The sequence below is a fragment of the Adiantum capillus-veneris genome, chromosome 27 (assembly GCF_014529385.1).
Source record: "Adiantum capillus-veneris isolate H3 chromosome 27, ASM1452938v2, whole genome shotgun sequence".
NCBI classification, from domain to species: domain Eukaryota; kingdom Viridiplantae; phylum Streptophyta; class Polypodiopsida; order Polypodiales; family Pteridaceae; genus Adiantum; species Adiantum capillus-veneris.
In genome coordinates this window covers 17,168,685-17,193,788 of record NC_140957.1, presented here as the reverse complement: position 1 = coordinate 17,193,788, position 25,104 = coordinate 17,168,685, and the positions used below count along the sequence as shown (strand labels likewise).

The 25,104-nt window shown below is 38.3% G+C and overlaps 2 pseudogenes; one reads left to right on the top strand and one right to left on the bottom strand.

Annotated features, from left to right (window-relative positions):
* Positions 1 to 14,766: 14,766 nt before the first annotated feature.
* On the bottom strand, positions 14,767 to 15,536 carry LOC147421568 (cell number regulator 6 pseudogene; annotated as a pseudogene).
* Positions 15,537 to 15,540: 4 nt separating this feature from the next.
* LOC147421567 (uncharacterized) lies at positions 15,541 to 16,664 on the top strand (annotated as a pseudogene).
* The last annotated feature ends 8,440 nt before the right edge of the window (positions 16,665 to 25,104 follow it).

The following is a 25,104-nucleotide window of genomic DNA, read 5'->3' as shown; positions in this document are numbered from 1 at the left end:
TAAAACAAGCCAAGATGTAAAGTGCCACTAAGGTAGCGGAAAATCCTCTTGACAGCCTGCCAATGCTTAGACCCTGGGCTATGCATAAATCTGTTTACGTGTGAGACTACAAACTGAATATCTACCCTTGTTTTGCATACATAAATGAGGCAGCCAATAGCAGTTTGGTAAAGATTGACATCAGCAAGATCGCCAGCATCATGTAGACTCAACTTCAAACCTGTTTCCATGGGAGTGGCAATATGTTTGCAATCCTCAGGTCCAAACTTACATAGCAATGTCTCTATGTAACTTTTTTGACACAAAGCAATACCACCATCACACTGCTTAAACTGTATACCCAAGTAATGATGCAACAACCCCAAATCTTTCATCTTGAAAGTAGCATTCAAATCAGCCTTAAATTCAGAAATATGTCTCTCATTTGGTCCAGTGATCAGCAAATCATCGACATAAAGAACCACAATGAGAAGCACATCATCCTCACGCTTTACATACAATGTGCTTTCTGTTGGACTGTTACGAAAGCCTCATTTAAGGAAATGAGTGTGAGCTTTCTCATACCAAGCATGAGGAGATTGCTTCAACCCATACAAAGCCTTCTTACATCTGCACACTTTGTCCTCTTGTCCTTTTATGACAAAACCGCGAGGCTGCGTTACATAAACTTCCTCAAATATGTCACCATTCAAGAAAGCAGTAACAATGTTTGATTGATATACATCCCAACCAAAATGAGCTGCCAATGCACATAGAAAACGCACAATAGTCATACGACAAGTGGGAGCAAAAGTCTCTTCATAATCTATGCCTTTTTGCTATGCATAAACCTTTGCAATAAGTTGAGCCTTATGGCGATCAATGTCACCATCCGGCTTGCGTTTCAACTTGTAAACCCACTTCGTACCAATGGCCTTTTTGCCAGGAGGCAAATCACATAAAGTCCATGTGTCATTTTCTATAAGTGCATCATATTTTGATTGCATGGCAGCCATCCAATTTTTTGAATTCTGTGCTTCATCAAAAGACAGAGGCTCCTCAACATCATGTCAGCTAGACACAGCCAAAGCATAACAATTTGATGCATAAGATGCATGGTGAGAGCCTGAACGAGTACGACTAGACAAAGGTGTATCCAATTTACTGTCACGCAAAGTGTGCACCAGCCATTTTGTCATACCTCTAGCCTACTCATTTTCAGCCCTTTCCTCATCAAGTACATCATGTACATCTGCATCAGTAATAGGCTGATCTATAACATTTTCAGAAACCCCCATAGGCTGTACATTTGCCTCATTGGAAATTACATTCGTGTTTCCACACTGAAAAGAGGTAACAAAGTGTCATAAATGTCGTGTGAGCTTACAGTACTGTCTCTAGTACTTGACAACAAGGGTTGAACAGAATCTTCCACAAACACTACATCCCATGAAACCAAAATACATTTTGTTTGTGGATGATATAACCTGTAACCTTTGCTTTCAGCACTATAACCAACAAAAATACATTTGACAGCCTTATCATCCAATTTTCTGCGCTGTGTTTGTTGCACCAAAGCATATGCCAAACAGCCGAAAACACACATGTGCTCAATAGAAGGCTTTCTATTATGCCATGCTTCATATGGAATAATAGACTGCAAAGCTTTCGTAGGACACTTGTTAAGTACATAAGTGGCACACATGATGGCCTCAAGCCAAAAAGAATGCGGCAAAGCTTGACTTTTGACCATACATTGTGCCATCCGTCAGTGACCTGTTTTTCCTCTCAGCAACACCATTTTTCTGAGGTGTATAAGGCACTGTACATTGGTGTTTTATCCCATGACTAACCAGAAATGCATTGAATTCATGAGACATATATTCCCGCCCTCGATCGGAACGGAGGGTGCCCATAGTACATTTCGAGACATTTTTAGCCATAGCCAGAAATTGTTTGAAGCACATAAAACCTTCGGACTTCGCTTTAAGCGGAAATACCCATGCATGCCTGGAGTAATCATCAATGAAATTCATGAAGTACAGGTAATTGCCCAAGGACGGAGTTTGCATGGGCCCACAAACATCACTATGCACAAGCTGCAACCTGCATGTGGCCCGAACTGAACCATCCTTTGGAAACATAGAACGCTGCATCTTACCCAAAATACAGCCTTCACAAACATGTTTGACAGGTGCTTCAAGAGGCGGCAAAGAAGCAACCATATTAGATTTCTGCAAACGCAGCAAACTGGCAAAATTCAGATGACCAAAACGTGCATGCAAAAGTTTTGCATCTGAAATAGCCCTTGTATCTGCAACAGCATTTGCAAAATTTTTCCACACTTGTCATACAAAGTGAGCTTATACAGCCCACAACACAAAAGGCCAGATGCAACAATTTCATCACCAAAACTGAGATCATGAACTGTACATCTGTCATCCACAAATTTGACTACAAGTCCAAGTCTAGCAAGTGCGGATATAGACAAGAGATTCTCCTTGATCCCAGGTACATAAAGTGTATCAACAAGTGTGAAGGAACTACCATTTGCAGCAATAAGCACAATCTTTCCAATTCCCTGAACCGGATAAGAGGCATTATTGGCACAAGTGCTTGAATTCCCATGAGGGACAGACTCGAGAGAGGTGAACAATTCACGATGTGAGGTAATGTGCTTTGTAGCACCAGTGCCGAAATACCATACATGTGAATCTGCGGCAACTGACAAGCATGCACATGGATAGCAGGATTGTAAGTGCACTCTACACTAAAAGCCCATTCTGCATCAACATCAGCAACACAGTTTCCTTTCAGAGAAGACTCAACAATGGCTGCATTTGTAGTGGAACTAGCATTTGCAGTGGAACCACCCTCTTTCTTCTTAGCCTCTTTGGCCTTCAACTTAGGACACGACTTGATCAAGTGATCATTAGCTTTACAATAATGGCAATGCATCTTCTTTTTGCCCTTATCTCCAGAATTTCCAGACGAAGTGCTGCCAGCAGAAGCATTAGGAACAGAAGTTTTGCCACTCGCAGCAGAACCATAAGAAGTGGCTGCATTGCTGTTACCACCCTTTCTTTGAGAAGCAATAAAAGCCTGTTCAACTGCACGCTGCCTAGTCTTGTTTTTTCTGGAAAGTGACTCTTGCACCAGTAATGTGCATAATGCATCAAACTTGGCAACTTCAGGATTTCCTTGGGTCATCAATCTCCAAGTACTAGCAAGAGTCTGGTAGGAATCTGGTAAGGCATCAAGAACAGTTTGCACAAGGGAACTGTCTGAAATGAATTCACCTGCAAAAATGAGTTGCTCATTGATATCCTTGACAGTAGCAAGGAAAGTGTCCATATCATCTTCCTCATGCATAATCTTTGACTCCAACTCTTTGCGCAGCAAAGCAATTTTAGCCTCATTGCGACTTGCATAAAGACCAGCCAAAATATCTCAAGCCTGTTTTGCAGATTTTGCTGAACGGATGTGAGGAACAATGGTGCGCTTTACAGACAATGCAATCAATGCATGAGCCTGCGCATCCTTAACATCCCAACGAGCTTGTTCTGTCATAGGCAAAACAACTCTAACAGTAGCAATCCGTGCAGCAAGACCTGCAACATCCTCAACATCGCCTACATCCTTAGAACCAGGATGTACATCAATGCCCTGCACAATGTTTGAGACGCCCTTTGACACAAGAACATGTTGCATCATATAAGCCCACATAGGGTAATTGTCCCCATCCAGCCTGTCCTCAACAACAAACATCTTGAACACATCTGTGTTGTTGTTGTCAACCATGGTAAATGCTGCACCTGATGTGAAAACTACCCGAAAGTAGGAGAAACTGAACGGGAACAACACGTGCTATATAGCACACGCCGTAGAAGACTGTAAGGCACCTGTTATACAGAAAACGGCGCCGACAAAAATTGTGCACAAAATGACGAAGTTACCTGTGCAGACTTGCCTGTAGTGGAAATGGAGGCCGTAATGAGCCTAAACCAAAAATCTGAGCAGACCAGGCTCTACGAGCTCCCCCAAATATTTGTCGACCTGCGAACGCTCGCCAAACCTCACTGTAATCGGAGAAAGTGAACAGGCGTGTGCTGGAGCAGCTGGCGACTAAGCCAGGGAGGATGCAACCTGCTCTGATACCAATTGTTGGAATTAGGGTTGCAGAGAAATGCACACAGCTTGAAGAAGATGAAGGAAGCTCAAGGGACACAATAGAGAGTGTATTACTTAGTGCACAATGGAAAGATAGATAGCCCTACAGTGATGGGCGTATATACAATGCTAAGGGGAAAAACCTCCTAAAGAGGGAAAAAATGCCCCGGCGGTCCTAGTGTGTTCACACACATCACTACCACATGTATATGGTAACAGGTGAGGCCTAGCTCCTCTCCCTTTTGGTCTCCAGTCCTTTTACTGCAAAAGAAAGATGGTACATACCGCATGTGTGTGGACTATCGAGCAATAAACCATATCACTTTCAAAAACAAATTTCCCGTGCCTCGGGTAGAAGGTCTATTTGATAAGCTACAAGGCTCTACCTACTTCAGTAGGATTGACCTTAAAAGTAACTATCATCAAATAAGGATATCCTAAAGATATCTTAAAGACCGTGTTTTGTACAACGTTTGGTCTTTATGAATATCGAGTCATGCCTTTTGGCTTGACTAATGCACCAGCCATGTTCAATTGTTTAATGGAAATCTCAAGATGGTATCCATATGGATCCATGAAAGTTGGAGGTAATAAAAGCGTGGCCTAATCCATAGAATTTACATGAGCTAAAAATCTTTGCTGGTATGTGTGCATACTATAGACGCTTCATAGTAAAATTCTCTCAAGTAGCAGAACCATTACATGACTTAACCAAGAAGAACGTTAAGTATTCATGGACTGCTAAGGAGAAAAATGCTTTTGACAAGCTCAAAGAGAAGCTTACCTCCCAACCAGTTCTCATGTTTTTGGATCTCTCAAAGCCATTTGAGGTCTAATGTGATGCTTGTGGTGATTGCCTTGGAGCAGTCTTGCTTCAAGAAGGGCATGCCATAGCATATGAGAGATGAAGGCTCAATATAGATAAACGGGTCTTAGTCATTTATGAGAAAGAGCTTTTAGCTCTTCTACATGCCCTAGACACATGGAAGCACTATCTATTGGGGACTCCATTCATTTTACGAACAAACCATCAAAGTCTCAAGTACTTCATGACGCAAACCAAGCTTTCCGACAAACAAATGAGGTGGGCGTTGCATAAACGCCAATTGAAACTGTCGCAATTGTAAAATATGCAGAAATCTGGAATTTTTTGCAAGATTTGAGCGGACTCGTAAGCCGTCAGGCTCAAGGGAAGTCGATACGGCTTACTTCTTGCACCGAGTACGGAGGTCGAGGCTTGTGGGAATTGCCTTGCTTGTGGGAAGGACCACCAAGAAGGTCCAAGGCTCAAAATCGATTGTTAATTGGCCTTGCCATGTGAAAATAAGGCAATTTCTTGAAGGAAAACAATGTAGGCAGCGCGAGCATACACATGTTGTGTGCGGCTTGCTCAGGCAACTAATGGCCACAAGCTCTTTGAAGCACACCCTCTTCCCCAGGGCGCTCCTGTCAAGCCCAAGAGCGCGTAGTTTCGTGCACCACACCTCCCCTTCCAAAACAGGAAATGTACCCGATTTAGGCAAGCCCCTTTGCTAAATTTGGTAAAATCTCTAAAAAAGCCACGGTTCTCACCTCAAGGCCCTATTTTTAGGAGCAAAAAGTGAACACTCCTAGAGAGAGAGTGGAAGAGAGACTTCCTAGCTAACCTAAGCTCTGATACTAGTGTAAGAACTAGGGGAAACTAGACTGAAGATCCTCCTCCCAACCTCCCATTATATAGGCGGGCTCCTAGCCCCTCGCCCTAGACGGATCCCCTGTCCACATTGTCTAGCCCGACCCTTGGCCGTAGTCCATGACCATCCTAGTTTTTAGGTTACAGGACCCTTGTCCTGACAGTAGTTGTACCCATCCAACCCGTCCTCAGTAGCAAACATCTTGAACACATCTGTGTTGTTGTCAGCCATGGTAAATGTTGCACCTGATGTGAAAACTGCCCAAAAATAGGAGAAATGGAGTGGGAACAACACGTGCTATATAGCAAAAACCGTAAAAGACTATGAGGCACCTGTTATGCAGAAAACGGCACTGATAAAAAATTTGCACAAAATGATAAAATAGCCTGTGCAGTACTTCCTGTAGTGGAAACGGAGGCCGAAATGAGCCCGAATCAAAAATACGAGCAGATGAGTGAACGCTTGCCAAAGCTCACTGAAATCGGAGAAAGTGAGCAGGCATGTGTTGGAGAAGCTGGCGACTAAGCCCGGGAGGACGCAACCTGCTCTGATGCCAATTGTTGGAATTAGGGTTGCAAAGAAACGCACACAACTTGGAGAAGACAAAGGAAGCTCAAGGCACACAATAGAGAGTGTGTTTCTTAGTATGCAATGGAAAGATAGATAGCCCTAGAGTGATGGGCATATATACAATGCTCGGGGGAAAAAACCTCCTAAAGAGGGAAAAAATGCCCCGGTGGTCCTAGTGTGTTCACACACATCACTACCACATGTATATGGTAACATAACCTAACCTAACCGAAGTCCATTTGTGTTTTTAGAAGTACACGAGTCATCTTCAAAGTCCGATTGCGTTTTTACTACTATTAATTTGACGATAGCTCTAACCTAACCTATAATTGTTATGCCCAACCTATAATCTAACCTAACGTAAAATCTATACCTAACTTAACTTAATGTATATAACCTAACTTATAACATCTACCTAACCTATAACCTAACCTAATCGAAGTCCGTTTGCGTTTTTAGAAGTACATGAGTCATCTTCAAAGTATGATTGCGTTTTTTCTACTAATTTGACGCTAGTTCTAACCTAACCTATAATCGTTATGCCTAACTTATAATCTAACCTAACGTAAAACCTATACCTAACCTAACTTAATGTAACCTATCTTATAACATCTACCTAACCTATAACCTAACCTAACCGAAGTCCGTTTGCGTTTTTGGAAGTATACGAGTCATCTTCAAAGTCCAATTACGTTTTTAGAAGTACACGGGTCATAGCTCTAACCTAACCTATAATCTCACCTAACATATATGTTAGGTGAGATTATAGGTTAGGTCGATAGCTCTAACCTAACCTATAATCTCACCTAACATATAACCTGAACCGAACCTAACTTAACCTAACATAAAAACAACACAGTGGTGAGGCGTTTAGCAAAACGACAAGCCATATAGCTTGCCCACAATGCATATGTGATGTGGGCACGCTCTATGGCTTGCCAATTTGGTAAAAGGCTCACTATTGTGTTGTTTTTAGAGTTGCGAAGTGATTTTATGGCATGAAAACCGCTTACAGACATATAGACAACACAATGGGGATCCGTGAGCCGTTGGCAATATGGAAAGCCACAGAGCTTTCCCACAATGCATATGTGTTGTGGGTAAGCTTTATTGCTTGCCGTATTGAGGAACGGATCTCCATTGTGTTGTTTTTAATATGCGTTGTGGGTAAGCTCTATAGCTTGCCGTATTGTCGAACGTAGCTTAACCTAACTTAACCTAAGGTAGCTTTACCTAACCTAACGTAGCTAAACCTAACATAGATTAACTTAACCTAACCTAATGTAGCTTAACCTAACATAACCTAATATAACTTAACCTAATGTACCTTAACTTAATCTAACCTAACGTATAAGATAACCTAACCTAACCTAATGTATAACCTAACATAACAATGAAGCTTAACTTAACATAACTTAACCTAATCTAACTTAACTTATAACTTAAACTTAACCTAAAACATAAACCCCATCAACTACATCACTTGAAAAACGATAGTTTCAATAAAAAAATTCTTCAAAACAAGATTCTTTTTTAAACTTAAACAAATTTTTTCCATAATTCAAAATGAAATTTCATATAACAAATCCTAATTTATTTTAAAGCATTGAAAGTTTAAAGCATAAAATTTTATTTTCTTAATATACAAAGTAATTTAAATAAACTTAATATGCATTTAAAGGTTTGAGCACTCACATTAATCATATTTGAGCAATGAAAGTTGTTGTAAAAGTCCTAGAACCTGCAAAAACGCACACACAAACACAAAGTTAAACCCGAAACCCTAAATCTACAAGTAAACATAAAAACAATTTTATCTTAGTGTTATGCGCTAACCCACAAGCAAGATTAGCACCTCCCACAGCCTGTATCATAGCAGATTTGTGAGAGAGAGTGAAGAGTAGAGCTTGAGATGTGGTGCAAGAATTAGGAGAAATGCACAGAGAAAGCCCGCGGTTTTGGTTTTTGCAGGTACCGACGGTACAACTATCGATACAGGCGTCGGAACAGTCATTGGAAGGGGCGTCGGAATACACATTTGCGCTGCCGTCGGAAGACCTGCAAGAAGAGACGTCGAAAATTTGAAAATATAATTTAAAAAAAAAACTTTAGCTCCTTCCATAAATACACACACATATACCGACGCCCGCCAGTGACGCCGGAATTCAAGTGACCTCTTGTAGTGCTCAAAATACTAAATATCAAGATTAAAAAATAGCATTTGTAGAAAAAATAAACTGCCTAAAAATAAGAAGGCAAAAAACATAATTTCACTCCTCAAAATGAAAAAAAACAAACAAATCCAAACAAAAAAACATATACAAAATGGAATAAAAATTTGGAGCAAAACTTACTAGAAACCTTTGACAATAACATATATTTGATGAAAAAAAAATATGTAGTATATTTTTAAAACAAACCCAAGATTTTGTAGCAACGTTAAGCGCAGTAAACATCAAACTTAGAAGATTATTAAAAAACTATTCTAATGAAATTTCTAAAAATATAGAATACAGTGTCCCATTTGAATGGACCTCAAACATAAATATAAAATTACTCAATCAATATAAAGAACAACCTTTAGCATCCAAAAAAGAGATTTGTACTAAATTTTCACAACAGATTAATATATCAACAAACAATTTCAATAGAGTAAGAAAGCACTTAGATTCCCTCATTTAAAAAAATATTGACATCCATCTAGAAGAAAACACAACATTCAATGATGTTGATGATGAAATTCAATATGCCATGAGAGAATTTCATGAAACTGTATAAGATACACCCATAAATCCTTGTATCTGTTGTAAACGATTGTACTTCTTCAACCAACTTAACACAGATTGCATACACAAAATACGAACAATTAAGCATGGAACCTTATCCATTTTTAACGTCCATGATAATACGTTAAAAAACCAACTTTGCAATAGCTGCATATATTACTGTGAAAAAACAAGATCTCGAAATTTATATCTCCTTCATTTATTCAAATGAACAAAACCATTCCATTGGTCAACATTCTTAATAAACTCGAAGAACGTTTAGTCGCACCAAGAAACACGTTCGGACAAATCCATCAATATTTACAATACGGACAGTTTTTATTGCGAGGAAGTATAATTAATATTCTAGCAGCAATATATATAATATGTAGACTACTGTCGTAAATAAGCATTAAAAATATGACTATAGGTGTAGCTATAAAGTGAAAACTAGAATATAAATCCATTTATAAGAGCGATCAAATTCAACCACGACATGTAATCGAGGCTTTGTTTGACTTGGTCCACACTCCATTATACAGAGAGTATGCAATACAAATTCAAGAACAATTTATTCGGTAAATTTTTCAGGCACAAGCTTTACAACCTGATCGTAGTATACATGAATTTCATTCATTAGATAACACAAATTTTGAAGACCTTAACGCCAAAGATGTGGAGCTATATGAAGAAGTAGCTGAACCACACACAAATACCTTATTACATAATTTTTTTAATTTCAAACAACTTCTTTGATGCTTCTTCAAATATTCTAACTATTGCACCTTGCCAAAACATTAAACCATTAGGTATATTTCTTGATAAAGACATTGAAGAATTAAACTTCCCTTCCCTTCTCCATTGAGAAAGACATTGTAAACCACTTGGACCCTACCAACATACATACCAAGATATTTGTCAATGGAATATTATAAATAAAGATCGACGATTTGCTAACCATATAACAAATATTTTTTTAAATAATAAAAATAATGATACATCAAATTCATTCATCAACATGGATAAGACTTCAAAAAAAACATTAAATGATCAAACACTTTGTGTTAAAGACATTAAAACCAAAGGAAACCTTGAAAATATACTACAGTCAAACATTGGCTACAGAGATCTTCAACGATTACAAATTTCCTTGATTATTATGAGCAGTTAAGAAAGAATATCTTTGCAATGGTTCGTCAACTTGGACCTCCTACTTTTTTTGTGACATTCACGAGTAGAGAACGGAATTGGAAAACACTATAAAAATCAATGGAACTTCTTTTAAAAGACAAACTACTCCAGAAAGAAAGACCAACTTTACAGGATTACATGAGAGAAGACCCAGTCACATGTGCATAATATTATAATCATAGAATATCATGTTTACGAGAAACATTGAAGCGTACACCATACATTTATGGAACAAGAAAATATTTTCTCTTTGTTGCTGAATTCCAATCACGTGGCAGTGAACATGATCATGGTCTTCTTTGGATCGATAACGCTCCGATTTATGACTGTAGAAATGAAAAAGAAATAGTCAATTTTATAAACTGCTACATATCTTGCGACAAAATGCAAACTGCAGAACATTTGCGACAAAGTCAAATGCACCTCTACACACACACATGCAAAAAATATAATAATAAAAAATATAGATTTAAATTTCCAAAGCCACCATTTTCAAATACAGTTATTCTTAAACCTTCAGAGAATGTAATGAACAACGATAAAAAAAACGCTAGTAAAATTCAAAAATATTTAGAAACATACGACGAGAGTCAGCCTGTTGATTTCCACCAACTTCTTCTTATTTTAGAAAGGACCGAAACTACTTATTTGAAAGCAATACAGTCAACAATTAGAAGACCAACAATATTCTTGAAAAGAAGCTTACATAATATACGGACGAACACATTCACAAAACACCTTATTAACATTTGGAAAGCTAATATAGACTCCCAATTTATTTTAGAACCATGTACAGCATCACAATATTGTACTTCGTACTTAACAAAAGTCGATAACACTCTTACAAAAACTTTCCAAGAAATATTGAAACGTGCAAAAATAAAAGAGACAAATGCAACTGAACGAATTAAACAACTTGGATCAGCATTACACATAATACTATCACTACCTTTCTTCCATGCAACACGAACATTCCAATTTATAAACACAATGCCTCAAAAATGAGTGTGTCTTCCTCCTGAAGAATCCACATGATTTAGAAGACTTACGAGATGAATCTACAAGCATAGTAAAAGAGTCAATCATAGATAAATATTACCAACGACCACCACATTTAGAGCATTGCACACTAGCAGACATTACTGCCGAGTATAACTATGAACAATATCTCAAAAAAAGAAAATAAGAAAAAATAATTAGGTCAATCAAATACACTAAAGCAGGAGACCTAAAAAATTACTACAGAGAAATGGTACTTATGTATTTACCTTTTTGACACAAAGAAGAAACCCTTATCAACGGATATAAAACTTGAAAAGAGGTATTTGAAACTAATGAACAAATTGTACAGACAAACTATGATAAATACAATTACAAATTAAACAACACTACACAAAAACAGTGGGACAATATTGAAGAATTGACAAAAAGTATAGAAGAGAATTCAGACTCTGATAATGATGATAACAATTGCATTAAAATTACAAATACTGCAGAAAAAGAAATTGTTGATATTGACACTCAGATTGAACGACAATGTAAGACATTGGAATACCAAATACTAGCATTCCGTGGTTCAATTTTAGAAATGCCTCAGCATCGTATGCAAATACAAAATCTTAATATACAATAACGACATTTTTTTTATGACATACAATACAGATTACATTACAATTCAGAAAACCAAATATTTTCCTTTGTAACAGGTGGAGCTAGAACAGGTAAAACAACTCTTCTACGAGCACTCAACGAAGAACTTATTAGATTTTATAACTCTAACAAAAACTACGAATTAACAAAACCAAAAGTTTTTAGACTAGTATACACTAGTAAAGCAGCATACAATATTGATGGTACTATAGTCCATTCAGCTCTGCATATACCAATAAATAAAAAAACCTTGACACAAATTCTACATACACTTAGATAATTTAATAAATTATATAAATAGGTAAAAGCTATTATTATTGACAAAATTTCATTGATAGGGACACGAATGTTTTCATACATAAATAAACGCCTCCAAACAATCAAAGATTATCACCTACCATTTGGAGGATTACATATGTTTTGCTTTGGTGATTTATATCAGCTCTCTCCTGTAAGAGATAAATATTCTCAGATCTTCATCCACTTGTACCAAATATTTGGAAAACTCACTTTACGCAATATGAACTAACACAAGTTATGCGACAAAATGACCCAACTTTCATAAACATATTAAATAGAATTAGAATTCATCAACAAACAAAAAGTGATATCCAAATTTTGGATAGTTTATTCTTGAGAAAAAACCTCTACGAGCTCTACATACCCCACTTATTCTATACACAGCAAGAAACCCAAAAACATAATAACAATGTTCTCGAATCAACAGAAGGGCCAACTTTTACTCACATCATTAGACGTCCCTCTTATAACTAACTCTACAATATTAACTAACGCAAATAAAATTGCAGGACTCTATACCACCATAAAAATAAAATCATTGATGTTAATTGAACTATGTGCAGGGAACTAGGATATTTTTGATGGCCTCGTAAATGGAGCAGATGGGTATTTCAAAACTATTACGACTTACAACCAGAAAAAGGTCATGTGGATTCAGTTTTTCAATAAAAAAGTAGACCAGAACACAAGCGTAAAATATAAATTATTATACGACTCTACTATAGATTCTACATGGACATCTATATTCCCAACGACAAAAGAATTCCAATTAGGAGCCACTACTAATAAACGAACATATAGAATGCAGTTCTCACTTCAACAGGCTTCTGCACGAACAATATAGCGTTCCCAAGAATGAGGAATCTCTAACCCCGAGCAAATACTTCTGAGCGAATAGGAAACCGAGCGAATATATGCAATAGAAAAGAGCATATCAACATTGCAATAGTTTAGATATTGAACAATATAGAGTACCAAAATGAACCGGTCATATCTTAATTTTTTTCAAATAACAGAACGAGGAACCCCAAAACCCGAGCGAGTTATCATGACCTGTCCCAAAAACTGAGCAAAATAGAAAGAATAATGCATAGGAAGTCAACTTAGGAATAATTAGGGTGAAGGAAGATGAGGTAAGAAAGAAGTTACAAAGTTGAAATTTTCATCTTAGAGTATCTCTTATGATTTAGAAGGAGAAATACATTGGCCTCTTAAGCTCAATGCCAATGTGCTCTTTCCAGTACGATCATAGCCATATTCACGTGAGAGCTTAGACCATGTAGAAGTGTTAGTTCTTGCACATATCTTTGCACGTTGTTCACTTGGTTGAAATTTGGGACAACCAGTTAGGCACTAAAACCCAAACAACACATTTCATACCACTTTTTGTTAACAAGTGTCACCAAACATATTGTATGCCCTTGTTGTAGAGGAAACCTTATGGAAGCTTTTTTTTGTAATACTACATTATGATTGGAGGTGTGTTTTTTGCATTGCTCAAACTTCTCCCTTCTGTCTCTCTCTCTCTCTCTCTCCGCAAAAATTATGTACATTGTATTACATCATGTCATCTTGGTCTCAATTATGTCATAATTGTGTCATAAACTGCAAACATCTCTCCTTGAACTTTCCATTTGAGACATTGACACAATCCTCCATCATCTTTTTCTTAGTGATCTCTCTCTCTCTCTCTCTCTCTCTCTCTCTCTCTCTCTCTCTCTTTGTGTGGTAAAGAGGGTATGTATACTATTCACATAATGGCATTCTCATCATAATGAGTTTTTGTGATGATGCATGCCATACAAGTTGAAAGCTTCATAGCATATCATTCTATTTTTGCGTGAAATAGATAAACGACATATTATCTTGGCCAAGATGGGCATATTGGTATTAAGGGCGAACATGTGGGCCTTGATAACTATTACATCTTAACTTGAATGCAGAAGGAACCTGAAATCTTGTAGATGGATTTGATGTTGGAATAGCCTGTTGGTTGAGGACGTTTTTGAAGTTGTCAGGGATAGAAATGCAAAGACACAAAGAGCTAGATGATTTGAGGAGGTTGCAACATCCATTATTAGCAATAGGGGTGGGGGGTTGGAGCCTAGCACATACTCGCTACATTGGCTGTAGAGTTCCTGAGCGCTGGGGCAAGCAGCCTTGGAAACTAGCACCGTCCAAGACCCATCGGTGTTGACCAACATTACCATCACCACCACCACCACCATCATAAGGTGGGTAAAGCCTCCATAGATTGAGCCATCTCTCTCTCTCTCTCTCTCTCTCTCTCTCTTAAAGAATCCAACACTTTTCCACATTAGTATAGGTTTGTGTGTTTGGAGCCTCTCAAGAAAAAATGGAACACATAGCCAAGCCTCCCAAGGCAATAGAGGTTTAACATTTGCAATTCCACCTACTAGTGCTTGACAACTTTTCTTACAAAATAGTTGGTGAAGATAAAGAATAGATCATGGAGCTTGTACTTGTACAACACTTACACTCTGATCATTACCATTAGCTGAAAGAGTCTTTGGGCCTTTAGGAATATGCATTTCTTGCGAAGGAGGTGGATTTATGATTGTCATAGACATAACAATATCATCAAAAAGCCTACCCTGCATCACTTGATGCTCTTGGCATAATGCATACAATAGTGGACTAAGAAAAGATCACAGTTGATGCTCTTGGCAGAATGCATACAACAGTGGACTAAGCATATATAATTTCTTTTGCAAGGCTTTCCGGAATACTCCTCTATATATGCCACACATCCACCACGTAAAAACTTGTCCTTCCCCAATAGAAAAGGCCGCATGAGGATTGACTGCACAAAAGGCTACAGTGGTAGCGGCAAGTGCCAATCCACCCTCCACAAATATCACATGGCATGTGCAGGGTGTTGTCCAAGGTACTTCAGTATTTTGATATTCCTCCCAAACAAGACACATGGGCAAATCAAGCCTAATTACCAACAAGAATCAAAGTGGTCAGCACAATCACAAATACACGTATATTCATCTCGGCTTCTTGTATGGCGGCCAAATTTTTTATTTGTATTTTGGCAAGCTCTACTTCTTATGACCACAACGCAGATTTCTTGGCTAGCTCTGCATCTGCTTGAGTCATCTCAACCTTCCTAGTGTTCTCAAAGATCTTGATCTCTGCTTGAACAAGAAGCTCCGCAATTTGGACCTGCTGGAGTGACATACCTTAGTCTCGGTGTCAGCTTTTGCGGCATTTTGATGTTGCGTGAGACCCTGCCGCTCCTTGGTGCCGACATCACCCTTATACTTGGCTTCAGCGATGGCGATCTTGGAGCTAGTGGTCGCGTCTTTTGGCCGAGGAAGGACAAGTACTCGTGGATAGGGACATTGACGAGCTGCTTGACATTGGCTTGTATATGAGGAGGCCAAATTCGTTGAGCTCAAGCTGCACTTTCTCGAAGACGGCGAGCTTGAACTGTCTAGTGCCTTTGAAACTATCCTCCATGGTCATGGCGGGCGGCGAGGATGTGGGTTTTGCCTTTGATGATGCCCTTGACAAGGTCATTGACATGGTTCTAGTTTTGTCATGGGGGGCGATGAGGTAGGCGTATTTGATGAGGGCGGCTTTGGGGCCGATGGTGAAGATGACGGGGAAAACGAAGGGGATCTTTTCGATGCTCATGGCTTGAACATCGAAGTCGTAGGAAGTATCCAGGTTTTCTTGGCCAGCTTGTCTTGGTCTATCTCCCTCTCTCTCTCTCTCTCTCTCTCTCTCTCTCTCTCTCTCTCTCTCTCTCTCTCTCTCTCTCTCAAGGAGCGCGCTGGCGTGTGCTCCTTGAGAGAGAGAGAGAGAGAGACTGTGCACATTCCTACTGTCGACTGTTCAAAGTATGACAGAATCTCCATCGGTTGTATTGACGTCTTTTGCTGCAGCATCACCGGACACCATCGGCCGTCAGCCTGCCCACGTGCGGCACGACCGGCCTAGTTCCGGCGGCAATTTTGTCAACCATGAGGGGTAAAAAGTTTATTCAGGTTAAGTGCGCAGCCACAATCCCTACAAGCCTGTTGTGATCAGCTGTTGTTAGGGTTTTTTGTATCATTTTTTCTGCATTCCTATAGGACTTTGCTGAGCATCGATGTACTTGAACAAAATAACCTAAGACCACAACTTTGTAGTGTATATATGTTATAGGACAGAGGAATTGACTGACGTTATTTGTGTACGTTAACAGATTTGAGAACTACAACAGAAGCCTTCTGTATCAAAAACAGTTTCAGCAGGTAAAGGACAAGATGCAGCACCGTTGAGCTCTCCTACTACAGTCTTCAGATGCGCGGTGCCGAGAAAGGGAGTGGAGGCACAGCCTTTGGCGCAGTAGGTCTCCATTGCAGTCAAGATAAACCTGCCCATGTCATGTTGTAGTACATTGCAACTAGGCGAGGAGGCCGTTTATGTACAAGCACTCTGGCAAGACAGGTTACATAAAAGGCCCGTAGCTTGCACATGCAATTAGCACTAAAAATAGAAAGACACCACTTGAACACCATTGCAAATGGCTAGGGGAGAGGCATTGCTTTCCGATACCTGCGGTAGAACCACGTTTTTGTTGCGGTACGCTAAGGTTCAATTTGGTGGTGGGACAACCTGAAATCTTCACCAACCGGCACGTGCTTTTGGGTGCATGTGCGCAGCCTAGAGAGAGAGAGAGAGAGAGAGAGAGAGAGAGAGAGAGAGAGAGAGAGAGAGAGAGAGAGAGAGAGACGTGCCCACAGGAGCTGTAGGGGCAAAAAATTCCCAAAATACCCTTGTATCTATTTTTGGTGGGATTGTTCAAGATTGTTTAATCTTTATTCCTTTTTGATAGTTGAGATCCGTTTTTGCATGCTTAGCAAGTAATTTGTCACAAATTACCTTGCAAAAAAAAGGCTTTTATGTCTAGAGATAATGAAGCAATTCATCTCCAAAGCCTACATAATCAACCCATATTCTCAATCTAGCATCTTTTTAATCTTTGGAGATATTTAATTTCACAACCCCGGGGTATTTTGACAATTTTGGAAAATTTGAAGGGCATTTTGGAAATTTGTGACAAAATAATAGGGGTATTTTGGGAATTTTTGAAATTTGAGGGGTATTTTGGGAATTTCCACAAATTAGAGGGGTATTTTGGTAATTTTCCGTTTGAATATCTAACAAGCTGAAACGACACAATGTGAAGGATTGGCTCCAAGTCATCACTTCTAAGAAGGACAGAAATGTGTATGAATTGAGATACTTCAATATCGCAAAAATGAGAGAAGAAGATTGTGTAACGTCGTAGGAAACTATCCCAAGAGACCTTAAAGATGAGAGAGAGAGAGAGAGAGAGAGAGAGAGAGAGAGAGAGAGCAGTGTTCACGAAAGACTTTTCTAGCAATCGATGTGAAAAAGGAGAGCATGGGAAATCTCTCGGTTTTTTAGTAAAAATTATAGGGTTTTTACCATTAAAATCCTCTAGCTTTAGCCGAGTAGAAAAGGGTAGATAAAGATAAACAAAGGGAGTATAAGCTTTGAGCCATATGCATTGGAATTTTTTTCGGTGCAAGAAAGTAGCCAAAACTTTTCAATATTTGTCCTTTAAAAATACAATAAAGATTGTTTTTTTGTGCACACACAGAGAGAGAGAGAGAGAGAGAGAGAGAGAGAGAGAGAGAGAGAGAGAATAACAAACAAACAGACGTTACATTGTAAAATATTTGGCCTACTCAATGGCAAGCTCATCATTTTTGCTATAATCTCACTCTTTTCTCTCTCTAGCAGCGCACTCCATGTGTGCTGCTAGAGAGAGAGGGAGAGGGGGAGGGAGGGAGAGAGAGCATAACAAGAAAAAAAATAGACATCATGTTGTAAAATATTAGGCCTTGTCAAGAGAGAGGGAGAGGGGGAGGGAGGGAGAGAGAGCATAACAAGAAAAAAAAATAGACATCATGTTGTAAAATATTAGGCTTGTCGATGGCAAGGCCTAATATTTTACAACCTGACGGCAAGCTTGTAAGGTTGGAATTCCTCTCTCTCTCTCTCTCTCTCTCTCTAATAGTCGAGGGGAAAAAGATTGAGGACAACAGGGGTTGAGAGTATAAAGAGAAAACCCTCAAAATGGGTCCTTACCCTGGATGAGGCGTCATGCTCAAGCAGGGCCAACAGTACTACGAATGAGTATGCCATTGATTTCACCCCCATCTTTCTTCTTATGTTGTTAATGATTAATGAGCTTGCCAACAACAAGGACCTTTATTCTATAAGAAAACCTCTCCTCTTCCATCGCATTTTGACACTCCCTTCCGCTCTCTCTCTCTCTCTCTCTCTCTCTCTCTCTCTCTCTCTCATTTCCCACGACGTTAAAAATTCTCTTCTTTTTCTTCTAAGTTCTTTACTAATTTTCCCTTTTAGTTTCTCTCTCTCTAGCAATCAACACTCACATAGAGTCCTAGATCTAGCAATTTCATCTAATGAGTAGCAATTTAGGAATTTCCAACATCTATATGCAAAATTTTGAAGTGTATCTTATGTAAGCAACATTTGTCACAAATTCGGCAAAGTCACTGATTCTAAAGTGTTCCTTAAGTAAACAACATTTGTCACAGATTCTTGTCTCACAGATTCAACAAACTCACAATTTTTAGTCGGCTACAAATATATTAAACCCTAATTTTTGTGAACACTACCCAATGGTTTATGCTACTTCCTGCTTACTAGGGTGGAGGTAATCGAGTAGCACTATAAGAGGATCATCCCTATCATTTTGAAGTTATGGTCAAGTTTGGAAAGAAGATAAAGAATATCACCTTACAAACCATGAATAATGGGAGCTTAGTTACGGTTCGTGCAACTACCTTGCTTTCACAAATTACCTTGCTCGGTTTTTGGTTTGCTCGGACGTTTTCGCTCGGGGTTTGGTAGGACTCCCAAGAACTTTCATTACAAACAATGACATTTTCTCCAAAAAATGTAATAAGCATGGATTAACTTACACAGCTCTATCATGTGTTCGAACATTGGAAAACCTATACTTATTGGACTCCTTATGTAAAGAAAATTTCATTTTAGATAAAGACTTGAAAATGTGTAGACTTTCCATAAAAGCAAAGTGGCATACAATAATTTCAGAATTGAACATATCGAATGAAAAAATATCATAATAACAACACTAAATACTAGATCATTTTATAAGTACTACGATGACATCCAACTACATCCTTTACTGCAATCAAGGAATATAATTTGTTTCCAAGAAATGAACACAACAAGCCTTGATTTGCCAGACTGGAACACAAAGTTTAACTTAATTTCAACTCGAACTCCACTTAATACAACGATAATGTACGATTCGTCAACAACACTCGTTTCAAAACGTATATAGACATTTGATGTATACGACATCATTGAAGCAACATTTACAATTGGTGAAACAAAAAATTTACAACTAATAAGAGTTTATCGATTCCCAAATACAAATATATAGCCATTTCTTGATATTCTTGAGACAATTTTACTTGAACCTCCTCATAATATACAATTATTTGTTCTTGATGATTTCAATATCGACATGCTCAAACCATCTCATCTCAACAAACAAACTTACACCAACTTATGAACAAAAAAATAATTACAAATCGTAAACAAATAATCAACAACCATACACACAAGTTTACTTGATCACATATGGATAAAAGAACACAAAACCCACTCGAAACAAACAAGTACCCTATATATTGGTCAAATCATGATGTTGTATTCTTTTCAATACAAAAAAATACGCTTCTTAATATTGATTGAGAGGAAAGAATAAATACCAATTTCAAGAAAACAAATTATTCAAAAAACCAGAGCAATATTAAAGTGCAAAAAATAATACATCCCAACATATATTAATCCTACAAACCTACAATAATATACACTCTAAAACGTTACTCTTAAAAAAACCCAGAGTTTGCCTTTGCCTCAATTTAAATAATGTTTATTCTTTGTTTAAACAAAGTAAAAAAAACTTACTATACATCTTATAGTCTTGTCTAGCAACGTCACAATTGCTAATATATCTTATTTTACAATAATACAAGATCATATAATTTTACAAATATATAATGATGAAGAAATTAAATAAGCATCCTAAACAACATGACTTAAATGTTTTAGATGATGCAAGCAATATTAATGTTTTTATGAATTTCTTTGAAATCCGGAAAGCAAGTATGCAATTACTACTTGAATGATCACCTTCTTATAAACTACTTCAGAAAATTCGATTTCATCCTCCACACATACACGGCTTGAATTCACCATAGAATACTGAACATAATAAACAAGGTTTCCATGAACAAAAGATAGATCAACCTCAAAGGTAACACTCTACAAAGTTTAAAGTTGACAACCATTTTTTTGACCAAGGTCATTTCTCATCTCGAAACAAGTGTCCACCGTTTGAGATATTTTTTGCTGCAACTTGAAGGCGTTGTCAAAAACTCAAAAAAAAAAACCCATAGCTTCCTCAAAGTCGAATAAGAATAAGAAAAGAACATGGCAATCCAGAAGCTTCCTGATCGTTGTATTCCACTTTCTACCAGATGACGCATTCTGAAACGTACTTCTCAACATTTTTGCAGAGAGTAGGCCAACAGGAAAATGCCAACAGGAAAATATGTCAACACCGTGTAATGTACACACAATGCAAAGACTCATTGCCACTTTACGAACTTAAATGAAAACTGCCGTTGCGGTAAATCTTTGTGATAAAACACCATCAAGATTGATTTGATGCACTTTTGAATCCAGCTCAACGTGGGCTACCAGTGGCCTCTCGTGGGTTGAAATGCGCACTCAATGCGGAAAAAAAAACCTGAAACCGCAGGTGTCAAAGTTATCAAGGACAGGTATCAATGGAGCACTTGATGCAACAAGGAAATGGACGAGAAGAAGTTCAATGGGCTCCCGAAGTATCGGAACGTGATGGAACAGAGTAAGTATTTCTCCCATTTGTTAATACAACATATACAAACATTACAATGATACTTCACCTACCCACCGTACCATTCCTACCCCAAAGTAAAATTCATTTACATTCTATTTTATATTTTGACTTTGATACACAAACAAAGCCTTATCAATACACTATTCTTGTTTGAAAAAAATTGCACGTGGATTATTCTCAATCATGCATATTCCTGTGGACAAATTCAATAAAGATATACAAAGCTTGAAATGTATATTGTTGGAAATGGCCACAAGAAGATACATTCTTCCCCTTGTTTCTCCAAAGAATAAATTTCAGCGCCAAGTTGTAAGCGACAGGCTTAGAATTGAAAAATTCAAGAGCGACCCATGGGTACCGTCTTCTGTATTCTTCGAAGGTGTCTTTTTTATTATCTGGCAATGGTTCATGTACTTTCTTCGTACTTTTCCCCCAATTTATAATACCTATGTAAACATATTCTGTTTTCTCAGAGAAGTGGACACAACTTCCCCAAAGTCGAATAAGAACAAGAAAAGAACATGGTAATCCGGAAGCTTCCCGATCATTGTCTTCAATTTTCTACCAGATGATGCATTCTGAAACGTACTTCTCAGTATTTTTACACAGAGTAGGCCAACAGGAAAATATGTCAATACCGTGTAATGTACACACAATGTGAAGACTCACTACCCCTTTACCAACTCAAATGAAGACTGACGTCGCGATAATTCTTCGTAATAAAACACCATCGAGATTGATTTGATGCACTTTTGAATCCAACTTGATGTGGGCTACTAGTGGCCTCTGCTGGGTTGAAATACGCACTCACTGCGGAAAAAAAAACTTGAAACTGCAAATGTCAAGGTTACCAACAACAGATATCAATGGAGCACTTGATGCAACAAGGAAATGGCCGAGAAGAAGCTCAATGGGCTCCTGAAGTATCAGAACATGATGGAATAGAGTAAGTATACATATTTCTCCCATTTGTTAATGCAATATATACAAACACTACCAATATACTTCACCTACCCATTGTACCATTCCTACCCCAAAGTAAAATTCATTTTCGTTCTATGTTATATCCCGCTTGAAATGGCCACAAGAAGATACATTCTTTCCCTTGTTTTTGGTTTCTGAAGGAGAAATCAACTTTCTTTAGCTAATTTAGTCACTCTCTCAAATCAACATTTACTCGACACTTAGAGAACAAATTATATTACTTGTCATTGTCAACCGCAAGCATAAACTACATTTGTATAATTTTTTGTACATATAATTCAACAATACTTCTACCTAATAACTCCAATTATTAACTAGAGGTAGTGCCCTCGTCTACTATAGACGACCTTGTTATAATATAAATTGGAAGGAGGTGGTGGGTGGGGTGTGGAGAGAGAGAGAGAGAGAGAGAGAGAGAGAGAGAGAGAGAGAGAGAGAGAGACTGTATGTTTATGTCTATTTGTAGTACATGAATGTATGGTTATTTGAATGGATATGATGCATGTGGAATATGTGAATGATTCTATTTTTGATGGCTCTAATGCCTTGCTATTTACTTGGATTTGAAAGAGGAGGGGAGGACGAGAAGAAAGACAGAGTGTTTGGAAAAATAGATGCGTCCAATTTTACTTGAGGTGCTAATTATTGCGAATCTCAAAAGATGCACTATTGGAAAGATGAATGAAAAGCAAAAGGGAGCAAGGCGTGAGTCACATGGAGGACAAATGGAGTCATTCGTGGTAATTGTTGATGTACAATCAATACTCTCTCTCTCTCTCTCTCTCTCTCTCTCTCTCTCTCTCTCAAAAAAAGTGTTAAGCTGAAAATGTGTGGCAATGCTTACAGCTCGAGAATAAAGATAAAGATAAATTATTTAGTACTCCGCCTCTACATTTCCTTTGTGATAAGCTGATAGCTTTGGTCCCTCTTCTCCTCTTCTTTCAAAGACCTTGTCTCTTGCACTACCCAATCTTCATTGTTGTAGCTATTAAGGCATCCAACTACTACAACATGCCTCCACACACGCACATAGAGTATATTATTCGTAATAAATAAGTGTATGGTTATTTGAATGTCTATGGTGCATGTGGAATATGTGGATGATTATATTTTGATGGCTCCTCTTTGATGGAGGTAGAGAGACAGCCAATGTTATTGATGCTGAGGGCAGGCAGTACGAAGCCCACCATACATGGATTGGGATTCCATTTTGGATGCATCAAAGGGCTTGGGTTTGAGATAGCCTTCACACTGACTACACGACACTACTGTCATTCCGAGGTGATGCAACTCTATATGGAAACAATTTTGGAAAGTTGTTCATCTATTGAAGCTTGCAGGCAACTCCCGTGCATCTTAAGAGCCACCGACTGCAGTTTGGCAGCTTCACACATGCAAAACTCAATCAAACATCTGCGTTGGGGTAGTTTCAAAGAGAAAATTTTCAAAATAGACAAAATTTTAACAATTTAACTCCATTTTCTTGAATTTTCCAAGCAGACTTTCTCTTCTCCCCCTCCCTTCAACCGATTGATTTGATTGTTCAATTTAACTACTCAAGGCTTAGTTGACACACTTTTCCCGAACACTAATGCACACAAAGAGAGAGAGAGAGAGAGAGAGAGAGAGAGAGAGAGAGAGAGAGAGAGAGAGAGAGAGAGAGAGAGAGAGAGAGAGAGAGAGAGAGAGAGAGAGAGAGAGGACGTTGAAGCACCTGCTCCTGTGCTCAAGAAAAACCATTTTTCTACACATACAAAATTCCTTTTCTTGATTTTCTCAAAAGGAAATTTTAGAAAATTTGGTTTTTTTGTGGATCTTTACACTTTTTTCCTCTATTTTGGGGTGGAACTTCTACTTTTCCCCTTACCCACAACCAGCATTTTTGAAATTGGAACTGCACGATATTAAGCTAAGACACATTTTCACAAACACTGCATCTGCAGCCTACAGGATCAATCTCTCTCTCTCTCTCTCTCTCTCTCTAGGGTAGAGGAGGAGATATGCGATGAGACGTCTATAGCTTGGGCTCCAAGGCACGATTCGTCAACGAGGCGGATGCATGCTAAGAAGAAGGATTTGTATCAAGGCAATAGGATGCATGTTGATATTCGTGATAGTGGGTTGCTTTAAAAGAACACGCTGTCTATACTATACATAGGAAGGGAAGAATTCTCACCCTCCCCCGACCACGTGGCACAAGTAGCTTGATTACTGATGCATGGTTTTTAGGACCCCTTCTGAAGATGCAATAAAGGCACAGTCAGTTGTTGGGGAGATGAGGATACTCTAGTCCAAGGGATCTCGAAAGAGAAGGAAAATCTACTTCACAAGCACCAAAGAGTAAAAAGTGCCATGGACAGAAGATACGTGGGAACGAGCTCTTATGCATGCCTACAACCTATATCTTACAGAATAGCCCATTCTAGGTGTGAATTTCTAGTGAAATTTACACGAGGATGTTCGTGTGGACTCACAACATTTCACTTTTTTACCGACAGTAAATATTTTTTACCTACAGTAAATATTTTTCACCTACATGGTAAATACAAATCACTTTTTACCTACAATAACTTTTTTTACCCATGGTAAATATTTTTTACTGCACCATAAGTATTTGGCAGGTAACAGTTCAATGTTACTAGAAGCAGTGATTGGGCATCAACAATGCAGTTACAGGAGGAGAAAAGGGGAAAATCTTATGGTAAAGGTGAGTCAACAGGGATAAAGACTTTTGAGTTGAAAAGAGACATGCTGATTTTTTCAAAGAACACATGTCAAAAGAAGCCATGGTTGAGGATTTTTTGAGAATTTGATATTCAGGAGGACC